We start from the raw sequence: 12,883 nt of genomic DNA on the forward strand, positions 1-12,883 counted from the left end.
TGATTCGGCGGTCACAATCACATCACACAAACTCCAATACCATTATAAACCCTTCCATTTCTCTCCCTGGCGTCCAATAATCCCCACATGCACATACTTTTCCCCTTCAAATTTAAAAACAAAAGAGATCCTTTAAGAGACAAAGGAAGAAAGAGAGAGGAATCAACAATGGCAGAGCACTTAACGTCCATATTTGGTACGAAAAAGGATAGAGTGAACTACCCCTTCTATTTCAAGATTAGCACCTGTCGCCAGTCCTACTATCCTCCTCTCCAATATGTACCAGTGCCTTGATACGGTCAACCCCGGCATTAATGCCTATGGTAACCCTATCGACCCCTGTAAGATCTAATAACATTTCGAGGTATTTCTCTTTAACTTTTTTTTAAAAAAAAACCTATGTTTTAGTGATGTGTTAGGGCTTTATGATTTAATCAAAATTTAGATTTGCTTCTAATATCAACAAGAAACTTAGTATTAGATGTTGAAGTTTAATGTTAATTTTTGCAGAGATTTTATGAGAATTTATTTGATTAACACTCTTCACTCGAAATGAACTTATACATCTTGAGCAAGAGATGTCACATTTGGACACTAAGACTGATTTAATTTGAGCATCAATTTAGACTTTACTTTAACATAAATGAATCTTTTGAAGTTATTTAAGTCATTTTTAGGCTTATTTTAAAGTTTAGTTACAAACGAAATCGTTTGAGGTTTATTCGGGTCAAAACAAGGTAAACAATGTCATGTTGCAACATTGGAAAGTGGTTTCATGACAATGATTAATGTCATGAAACTGGAAATCGATTACTTAAATAGGGTCAATGTCACAACATTGGGAAATGGGAGTCACGACACATACTGATGTCGCGACATCAAAGGCAGATTACCTGGAACATGTCTAAAACATTTAAAACCAAGTTTGAACTATCATCAACCATTCTATAACACATCTAAATAATTTTAGGACTCAAAATATGTCAAATTATCATTTAAAAACTTCATATAACACTAGTATATCCATCTAAGGAAGATTATCTCAAGATATAAAATTACATTAAGCATGCATGACATAGTTTTGGAACCTCTTAGTTATGTTATAACAAAAATTCACGTGGTTCTAATCCAATGTACATGTCACTCTGTTACCAATAATTAAACTTCCATATACTTTAGTCATTGTTTGATGATAAGATGAGGATGAAGATGGCCACTTCAAATTTTGCCTTCAAAATGAACTTTACCTACGCATTCAAAACAAATGCGTTAAGCTTGTGAAAACTTTGTAAGTAATCAAGATTTCATATCTTACCTTTGAATCCAAGAATTAAACCAAAGATAAAGTACATAATAGCAATAAGGATAACTAACACACTTTCACTTACCATACTTCCATCATTCACTTATTTTTATCATTATTATTTTATACCACTCACATTGCCCCTTATAGACTCGAGTGAACAAGAAGGATATATGGAATATAATCACGAAGTACATGAGCATGTAAGTGCTTGATTATTATGAACACTTAGAGCATGTTTGGTTGGGTGTATTGGCATCGCCAATACACCCCTAATCGGTCGGCCCCACTTAATACCCCTTTAATCCATTGTTTGGTTCAGTGTATTGTTATTACAGGTCTAATCCATTACAGACCTAATCCCCAAAATCCACCGATTTCTATTCTGGATGAAAAGCTCTGTTTTGCTGTGTATTAAGTTCTCCTCATTTCTTCTACCCTGTTTTACCCTCCTAATTGCTTCTTCTGATTTTTCTGATTCCATAACTTTTTCCTTCCTTTCGGCCGCCACAACTGCTTCTTCTTCATCACTCATTAGCAGACTGCTTCTTCTTCTTCATCCGCTCGACCCTGTTGTTGTTTCATGGTGGTAACCGCTTGATTCTCAACTTATTGGCTCTCCAACAATGGGAATAAAGACTCCAAACTTCGCCACTTTACTGGAAATAATATTCGGTGAAAGTTGTTTGGTTCTCTTAAAGAAGTCGCAAGCGGCAACGATATTCATTTCAATGCATTAGATGCTTTTTCCGGTTGGAAGCATGAAGGTTTGCCTCCTGTTGAAGTTCCTTCTGCTGCTCAATGGAAATTCAGAAGGTAAAAAGAAATGTCGATTATTTTATTTAACGTTTTTGGTGATTTAAATTCAGTTTTACGATCATTTAGTTTGATTTTATTTTACTTTTGAATATTAAACTAAAAGTGAAGCAAAAATGATTGTTTGGATGTTTCAGTAAACCGTTCCGGCAGGTGATATTGGACTATGACTGTGGAAGTGACATGGTTGAGCTTGATTCAAACAAGGTATATTTTCTTTTAAGGGAGCTGCTAGAATTAGGCTTTTGTTCTATGTCATGCATTAGCAATTTTTGTTTGAGAATTTAGAGACTAGGAAATTTTGCAAAGGTTTATTTTTGTGTCCCAAGATATTTAGGATAGTGATTGATGATGATTTTGTTGTCATTTTAAATTGTAATCAGAACCCAAGGGAAGAAATTTCAGAGGGGAGCTCAGGCCTCTATTGGGAGGATTGCACACTGCGGCTTGATGTCGCTGCGCTCACATGAAAAGAACCAATTCTTTTTTGCGATGAGGTTAGCGTCTTAAACTATAAACATGGTATGAAAGACGATACATTTTATTTTGTATGCTTTTCTTAACATTCTTAAGTTTGCATTTAGGGAAGTATTCATGTTTGTTACGCAGGTAGTTTTGTATGAAGATGAATTGACGGATAATTAGGTGTCACTTCTAACTGTGAAAGTGGTAACTTAGACAAGTTTTGGTTTTTTCAATGGGTATAATCTTGGAAAGGTTAGAATGGAAGGCAGCTGATTGCATTATTTTCTTTTGTCTAAAGAGTCATGCCAAGTTCTTGGTTTCTTTTACAATTTTGGGTAAGTGGGTGACTACCAAATGCTTTTGATTATACAAATCTATGTGGTTGACATTTTCTTAACCATCTCTTCATTTTTTCACTCTGTATCCTGAAAGAAATGCTAATTTCAGGTTCACCTGGTTGCTTGACAAACTCTTAATACATAAGCCACTGCACTCTTTTTCTCTCCTGAATTGAGTGAATCAATCTTTATCTACTGTAAGTATATAATCATTGACTTCCTCTCTGGTTTTTCGTGTTTGCCTATGCCACACTAGCATGTTCACTTTTATATGTGTTTACTTGGGAATATTATCTGTCATACTTGTTAATTTCCTTGTAAGTTAAAGTGACAAATCTTATTTCCTTGTTACTGCAACTTTAAAATGTACCATTTCAAGTAGCTACTCTCCCCTTCTCCTTTTGGTGTGATTAGGGGTCAGAAAGATTGTTTTTTTCTTATAACCTAGGCTTTTATGTTGATGTAAGACTAGGTGGTTGGTATTTTCTGTGCATTGTCTTTTAGAATTATATAACGTTGATCTCTAGTGGTCTCAATGTCAAGGTTGTGACCAATGCAAGACAAAATTTATCTAACATTATAGATGTGCTTTTCAGTGACAGGGTTTAATGAATTGTAGTATAAGTAAACCAAAACCTAGAGTTTAAGCTTTGACTTTTGAAATTTGCTACTATCAGGGGAACGAAGACAACAAAGAGTGTAGAGGGAATAAATGGCAGATTCCCTTCTGCTGAAAACGAGGAACAAGTAAGCTTTTAATTTCTTCTGCTGAATGCTTGCTTTATATTGTAGTTGAACTAAGATCTTGAGGCAGTACTGCAACTTGTCAACAAATATGCCTTCTGGTTTTTGGTGCTTTAGAGGAAACATGTGCTCTTGGCAATTTAGCCTTCCTGGAAAGGTAAATTACTTTTGATTCATTGTGATTTTTTAGCAACCTTACCTCATGGCCTTCTTTTTCCTGATTTATCAATGCATCATATAAATCCAGAATTGGCAGAGATTGTTTTTTCCCTTAACTTGTGGAATGGACACATGAAGTTGGAGGTTATTTTCATGAAGTGAAGAATTGGTTTCATGGAAGGCCAATTGGAGTTGAGAGCAGGGTGAAAGAGATATTGTATCGGCTTGAATTTCTTCTATTGAATGCTTGCTTTATATTTTTAGTTGAAGTGAGATATTGAGGCAGTACTTCCATTTAATTCAGAATTGTTGTAAATTCAATCGAGTTGTTGATGATAATTCGATATGGTTATGTTTTTTTTTTTATTTTTAGAGTTCAATTCTTACTCACTTATTAAATTTTATTAGTTATAATTATTTTAAATTTTATTAAATCATATATTTTAATTAAAATATATTTAATATTAATTATTTCAAATTATCTTTTATAGTATAATATATTATGATTTGAGTAAATTCATATAAGAATATTAATTATTAAGAATTTTATTAAATTATATATTTAATTAAAATATATTTAATAATAATTATGTTAAATTATCTTTTATAGTATTATATATTATGATTTGAGTAAATTCATATAAGAATATTAATTATTAAGAATTTTATTAAATTATATATTTTAATTATAATATATTTAATAATAATTATGTTAATTTATATTTTATAGTATCATATATTATGATTTGAGTAAATTCATATAAGAATATTAATTATTAAGAATTTTATTAAATTATATATTTTAATTAAAATATATTTAATAATAATTATGTTTAAATATGATTAAATTATTTATTATTGATAATAATAATCTTATTAAAATTTAAATAACAATAATCATTTACCAAAACAAATTTATGCTAAGGGTATTCTAGTCATTTTAGTTTTTTCCATTATGCTATTACACCTCTATTCCATTCAACCAAACACAAGATTACTATTACGCCTCTATTCCATTACATTCAACCAAACAGTTGATTTGCTATTACACCTCTATTCCATTACACCTTTAATCCAATACACCTCTAATCCAATACAGCGAACCAAACGTGCCTTAATATAGTGTTAGAACACAAGCACTGAAATGCTAAATTCATAAACGCATTAAGGAACTCTTAATGGCCTGCCATCTATATCCCATAAGTATATAAGGGTTTTAATATTATTATAAGTCTAATATTTATCACAAGCACAATCAAGTTTCATAATTTCATAATCACACATAACTTTTTAATATTTTACAATTTAATTTTTTTGTCTACACACTTAATCACATCAACAATAACCACAATCATTTACTACTTTCTTGAATTATTCACACATTCATTAAGTTACAAGTACTTAATTCATTACAATAGCATGTTCTTTAATTCACCATTTTAATAAAATCTAATTAGGTAAGAAAGAATTCTAAAGTACTTACAAATTTTAATTAGATTATACTTCTTTCAAGCTTTGTCCACTTGTTTCCCTTTGTCTACTCTTCTTCTATCTTTTTCATTGTCTTTCTCTTCATTTTACATCAATTTCATAAAATATGATAAATCAATACACTTGATTCATCACTTTCATGCTCAAGTATTTGAAATAAACATGATACTGTTGCTAAATCATGAAAATCTTATCTTAGATCTTTAGTTTCTCACATAGTCTAGATTCTCTCTTTAAATATGAACCCACCACTTCTATTCAAAAATATAAGCTTTCTATGTTGTGGGTAACTTGATTTAGCTAAGGTTTCTATACAAATTTGATGATTTCAAGCTTGGAAGGGCCTTTAATGATGATAGAGGACTAGATTGTAAAAGAAAAAAAAAGTTGCTTTCTCCCCATATTGGTTGTAACATGTAGGAGAAGAAAATGATAATGATGGTGAATCTTCTCCTTCTTTCTTTTAAAATATCATCATTATTATAATAATAAAATATAATAATACTAATATTAATAATAATAAAATATAAAATTGTAACTTATTCACAAAAATCTAACCATCATCATTATTCATTATATCTTGATAAAATTACTCTCCGTATCTTAACATATTTCGTCATTAATTTAATTTAATCCTTTTTACTTTTCATTTCTCACTTTGACCCCAACACCTTGTAAAACCTTACAATTTAGTCTATATCCCAGATTAATATTTCTCAATACATTAGTCTTTTAAATTTTCTCCGATCTCCTACTACCCTCTCCAATAAAACTTATAAATCAAATTTTAGTTCTTCTGAGAAATTTGATTCGTAATTGCTCAAATTAATATTGTTACGACCAAGAGATTTTCAAGGATGTTATAGGAACTAAGCAAGTATGTTGAAATTGAGAGTCTGAACTTATGGGACAACTTGGCTGATCATATGGTAACATTTTTTTCCTTTGAAGTTGTGTCCTTTTCATTTTCTTTTCCTTTTTTTTGTAATTTCATATTATTCTTCAATTTTGTGGATAGGAGGATAATATGTATGTGTAATTTAGAGAGGAAGAACATGATGGAAATGCGCTTAAGAATTTTACTGGAAGATTTTATGCAGGTTTGACTTCTGCTTTTGTATTACTATATGTATATATGTTTTGTTGGGTTAGGATATGAATTACAACACATTCTAGTGTGGCTAAGGTAGGGTTAGCAGTTTTTGACAATTTCAGATGAACACTTAACAAATAAATGGTTTTCTACAGTTAATTAATTGTGTCAGTGTCCTTGTAACAAAAGCATCATGTTTATTACGAAAGTTATTGTTAATTGATTTAAATATCGTTAAATATGACACAATTAACTGATTTAGACATGATCTATTTAAATTTTAACACCAATAATAAGTTGTTTTTATATATCAATAATGCAATAAATAAGTTTAAATGGTCTAGATAGCCAACCTGTTAACACAATTCATTAAAAATGTACAAACGAGTTGTATAGTAGTTAGATAGGTCAACCTGTACGAAATATGAATGAGCCTAATAGGTTCAACAAAAAACAAACTTAAACATTGTATAGTGGTCGGGTTTAGGCTACATTATTATTCTTTTGTATTATTTCCTACCTCTTAGTAATTCTGGAATTATAATAGATGATTGTGTTCTTACATTATCTTTTTGGTAGTTCTAATAAATGGTTGCCTTATTAATTTGCCCTTTTTCTATTAGGCTCTATTTTGCTAATCATTTCGGAAGTGTATTTCCACACTTGCTTCTATCATTAAATTGTATTATGCTTTTTGATGCAAGGTAGCGTATCATTGTTGACTTCTTACCTGTGACAGGCTTCTGTGGAGCCACCTGCAGGCAGTATGACGAGAACACTTGTAATCATGGTGGATATTGTAATTTTATGCACCTTTATAGAATCAGTCGGTGAGATGTTTCTCCAAATAAAAGTTAGTTGTATATTCTTATTGTTTAATAGGTCTTATTTATTCATTGCATTCATCTTCATTAAGGAGATAATACGCTAGTTTTTCGGTAGGTCTAGAAGGAGGCGAAGTCATAGCCGAAGCAAAAGTAGACGCTTTCGTAGGTTTCGTACTAACTGTGAGGAGCACTCTTATGGTGGACATGGTCATAGTAAAAGGTATGATGATAGGGACAATTATCATGAAGGCCGAAGAAAAAGGAATAAAGTACAAGTCCTGGCCATCGGAGAGGACAAAGTAGAAGCCCTAGAGGAAAAATGAATCGTAGCTCAATCCGTAAGGCAGGGAGGAGAAACGTGCTAAGATTGAGCAATCGAACTGGGAAAGGGATCAACAAGAAATGCTAAAATTATTGATAAAGATGTTGCCAATGATAACATTGAGAATCGTAACAATAGATATGTATAAAATAATGATAAGCACTACCAACAACAATAGGAGTAGCCTCCGCTTGTGGTAGCACTCTAATCTAAATTAACTCATTCTGTCTGGTTTGTCTCTCAAGCTTTTTATAAATAATTTTCATGTTCTTATTGAGTATAACAACAAATATTTCTACCAAGAGTATGCATTCAATAAATAGCTTACAACTAATTTTCCACTATGCAAGTGGTGTGCAAGTTCACAATTCTTTGATATGAACTGATTTTTTCCCCTTTAAGTTCATGCTTGTTGCAACTATTGTCATGGTGTTTGACTGCATTACTATTTGAAAAGTTTTAAACACGGTCTTCTTTTGTTCAGTTGTCCTATAAATTATATTGTTTCCCACACTATTTTAGCAACAAATTTTTCTTTACCATACCATATTTTCCCTCACTATCTATTTCTTCTCCATTGCTCTGGTCTTTTCAAATTTTGTAGAAGATTTTTAGGGATGTTGAGAAATGAGGTTTTAACTTAATAAACAAATCAAAATACATTTTACTTTGTTTTACTCCTCCTTGAAGAGCATGTTTAGGCCGTCTTCTCCATTGCTTTTGTCATTTCAAATTTTGTATAAGATATTTAGGATTGTTGAGAAGTGAGGTTTTAACTTATTAAGCAAATCAAAGTAAGTTTTACTCCCCCTAAATCTCATGTTCAGGTCTTGATCTCCTGTGTTCTTGGAATTTTTTTTTACTATTGTTGTTCATTCCATTTTTAGTGGGGAATGCAAGATCATAATGTGTAAATTTAAGTCAAGTCTTTGGAAAGCAATCTTGTGCTCTAAATTTTTAGCTTAATCTTCAGGGTTAGATAAATGTATGCATTCATTTAAAGTGTTATCTCTGTGTGTCTAATAATATTACAGTCGGGTACCTTATGACAATTACACCTTCAAAATATTGAACGATCAAAATATTCGAATATTGTTTATAAAGTAAGGCTTAAAGAATAAGCCCTAAATAAATAAGGTGCTAGATATGATTAAGTGCTTAAAGTCTATATAATGCACCCATGGGAAAAGTCTTTGTTAAGGTGAGCTTGGTGGTTTGGCAGGCTCTCTTACAGGGTGTACACCGCCCTAGCTGATAGACGTTAAAGTTTATTCCTTAGCATTAAGTCTTTAGCTTGAAAGAACTGTTGGTTATATTAATATTTTACAGTTTTGGTTAAACCTTTTAGTCGGTCTAAAAAGGACTAGTTAGAATGAGACAAGGTTTCTGAAATTGAAAAGACATGCATTTAAGATGAGAGAGAAAGTTATTAGTCACGGGCATCGAAGGAAGGGTAGTGGATAAAATAAAACTTCCCCATTAAGTTTTCCTTTTGTGTGCTCTTACATAAAGCTAACATATGCTTCCTAAGCAACTTTATGCTTTCTTTGGCAAACCTTAATTTCTCTCCAAATTTTCTCTGCATTTTTCCCGAGAAAAAAAAAACTCTAACACTAAGACTTACCTGAAGGATTGGATTCAATGTATTCAGCTAACTCCTTCGTCATTAAGTACTTACACAAGAAACTCCTGAAAGCTCCCGAGATAAAGGAAAAGGTCATGCTATCTAAACTTTTCTGCATCTATTTGTGAGTTCCTTCTTACTCTATGTGTGTATGTGTATGCTTTCGTTTATGTATTGTTTAAGGTAAGCATACCTATCTTGTGAAGATGAAATGCTTGTGCAAGTGAAGTAGAAGGTGTTGTTAATGGTCTGTTTTGGGTATATTTGTGTGAAAAATGTAAAGGCCTTTCTTTGTCTCCCCCTTCTCCCCCTACTTCTGAAATGAACCATATGGTTTGAAAGGAAAAAAAGAATGGAATCATGGAGATACCTTTAATTAAATGTGCATTGAACTGACAGATCGTGATACATGAAAATGGTTGTGTAGCCTCTGGTAGGGAAAGTGTTATTGGAAACCAGATTGGCAAGGCATGACAAAGAAAAAGAAAAGAATGAATGATATGAATCTAAATATGGACTAGGGTTCTAGATAACACAAAGAAGGTTGTCCGTATGACTGTATGGGCATAGTGTACACGCCAAATCAATTGCGTCTGGCGTATTGTTTGTCTGTGTTGGTATTTGCCAACTAGCGAATTGTGTGACTATGCTGAAATGGAAAGGCTTATTTGACTTGTCTAGGATTTTGAATTGTTTACCTTGAAACTTAGTAAGTTCTTTGAACTTACTTAATTACTTTTTTTTCTCAAGCCCACTGACGAAGCAAAGGAACCTCCAAAGTCTATGCTAGAAGATAAATCATCACCATGAGATTTCTAAGTATTTTTTATTTTATATGGCATGGGGGTGTTGTCATGAAGATGTCTTTTTGAATAATGAACTTTGTATATTTGAACTTATGTTTTTGAAACTGTAGATTTAAAAAGAATTCAACAAAGTTATTACGTTTCATAATAAGCCTAAATTTATACAACTTCGATTGATCAATGTTTCGCGCCTCTTATCTATAGATATATAAATAGATATGTTCATGAGTAATGGTGTAATATAATTTGTGGTTTGCGCCCAACATACTTTGAAGAAATAGTAATTTCAAAGCAATGACACGTCATTTTTGAATCCTCATTAAGGATCGGGTTTGAGGCGTAACAGTTTTTATAATATAACTACAAAAAGCATTTAAAGTTTCAAAAGTTATTTTCTTATAAATTTGGTTTGTCGGAATTCTCGGAAGAGTCTAATTATCAAATCTTTTGGTAACATTTTCATAAAGTTCTTCTTGTTCATTTACAATATTTTTTGAGGTTTGGTTAGACTCTTAAGATTGATTGGAGGTAAAGCTTGCAGAATAATTGGTTCTCTCAAGGAAATGAAATATCTCTTTGTTTTCATATTCCCTACAGTGGCTTCTACTATTAGGATTTTTGGAGTACTAAAATTGCTTACGGGGATACTCTATCATTAACACGCCTAACCCATGGTTAACTGGATTGTGTATCAATACTTAACAATAATAATACATTAATAAAGAGATCAATACTTAACAACAATAATAATAGATTAATAAAGATAGTTAAACCAGAACTTAAAAATATTAAAAATAAATTTAAAAATTTTCAAAATTTAGAATTACCTGTTCTTCCGGGCAAAATACCAATAAAAGCCCATTTTTAAAAAAATTACTTAAATGGGCATGGTAAAAAATTAATCACAAGAATGGTCCAATTCCCCGAAAACATGTCCACATCAGAGCGTTGTCAGGTGACGACGCAGGAAAACACTTCCTTGAGGAAGCGTTTTGCTCGCGCGTGTACAGTAGCAACGACTACTTTTTGACCGTTGGTAACCTCCCCAACGGTAAAAAAAACTATAAAACCCCCTTTCATTTTTTTCATACCTAAATCTTTTCTCTCAATTTCTCTCCAATATCCTCTCAAATTCCTCTCAATCTCCTCTTAAAAAAAGCTTTAATTTTATTTTTTTGAATTTTTTTAAATCATAAAAATTTGATCGTGTTAGCAATGGCCGGAGAATTAATTTGTCTCGATAACAAGCACATATCTGTCGAACAAATGAAAATGGTAAGTGTTAAATTTAATTTTTAAATATTATTTAAGATTTTTTTATTTATGCAATTTTAAATCATTTTTATTTTATTATTTCTTATAAAAGTCTGTAGATCGGATATTGCAATGTTATATCCGTAATATGCATGGTCCTTCATCACCGTTGGTAGAGAATTACCTGCGGGAAGCGGGTTTTTGGCACGTGACGACGGTAGGCTAGGGATGCAAGTTAGACCCGAAACTCATCAGTGTGTTGATTGAGAGGTGGAGACTCGAGACGCACACATTCCATCTTCCATGTGGAGAATGCACTATAACTTTGGAAGACGTAAATTTGCAATTGGGATTGCCGGTGGACGGGTACGCAGTCACCGGGTCTGTTTAACCTGGTGATTAGGGAGCGGTATGCTACGAGCTTTTGGGCGCTATTCCGGACAATATTAACAGAGGTCGGATCAAGATGGGCTGGTTACGAGACACATTCCCGGAGCCGAATGATGATTCTACCGAACTAGAAAGAATCTGATATGCTCGGGCATATAGTCTTCAGATAATTGGAGGTTATCTGATGCGGGACTTGTCACGGGACCTTGTACATCTAAGATGGCTGCTGAAACTCGTTGATTTTAGAGCAGCTGGTGAATTTAGTTAGGGGTCTGCCGTGTTGGCAACATTGTACCGAGAGATGTGCGGGCCGATGCGACCAAATAAAGCAAAAATCGGAGGTTGCCTATCACTACTGCAGTCATGGGCATGGTTTCGCTTTCCATTTTTACGTCCTCGAGTGGACCACCCATATACATTCTCACCCATATACCTCCAGCATCAAACATCGACCCACCGAGGTGCATGTCCCATCCACTGACAGAGTGTCGTGCAGGGGATGTGTAGTCCATAACGCTACCAAACATGGGTTGTTCCGTATTTTGTAACCCACTAACCAAGTGTCGAGCATGGGTCGTGTATACCTGTCGAACAACAGTCACAAGTGCATCATTTGGCGATGTAAATTGTACATATAACTCAATATAGGGTGCTCCACTAGCGAGATGAGTCTGCAGCATTACCTCCAAGCTACGAGCACCTTTTACGTCGAACGAGTCATATGTCACCAGATCAACAGAAGAACAAAACCGATACGTAATAGACAGAACTTTCATTGGTGTCGTTCCGAATATTTTACGCCTAATTCTTTTACGAAGTTCTATCAAATCTATGTTTTGGTTAAAAACTAGTCGCACTGTATTCTCTGATAAAAAAAACAACACCGTTCTCAGTGTGGCGAACCTCACCATCATAGTAAATAACAACACTAATACGTTCACTCATCTTCAATTTCTATCCTTCTTAGCCTCTCTAAATTTTTTTTGCTGTGACTTATGCAATCTGAGAAAAAATTTTGCCTCATTTATAGCCTCAGGCGAAACATGAGCTACTAAAGCAAAAGCGCATCCACGTGAAAGCTTCTTTCAGTACTTTTGCTGACAAAGCATCCTGTTTAAAGCGTTTTTGACACTATTTGCTCAGAAACGTCTACTCGCAATTATTTTTTCAAGAGCTACTATAGCAAAAGTGCGTCCACGTGGAAGCTTCTTTTAGTACTTTTGCTGACAAAGCATCCTGCTTAAAGCGTTT

General features: G+C 33.0%; 1 pseudogene; it reads left to right on the forward strand.

Moving 5' to 3' along the window:
* Positions 1-168: 168 nt before the first annotated feature.
* LOC121219142 (splicing factor U2af small subunit B-like) lies at positions 169-7,559 on the forward strand (annotated as a pseudogene).
* Positions 7,560-12,883: the final 5,324 nt, after the last annotated feature.

The sequence above is a fragment of the Gossypium hirsutum genome, chromosome D07 (assembly GCF_007990345.1).
Source record: "Gossypium hirsutum isolate 1008001.06 chromosome D07, Gossypium_hirsutum_v2.1, whole genome shotgun sequence".
NCBI classification, from domain to species: Eukaryota; Viridiplantae; Streptophyta; class Magnoliopsida; order Malvales; family Malvaceae; genus Gossypium; species Gossypium hirsutum.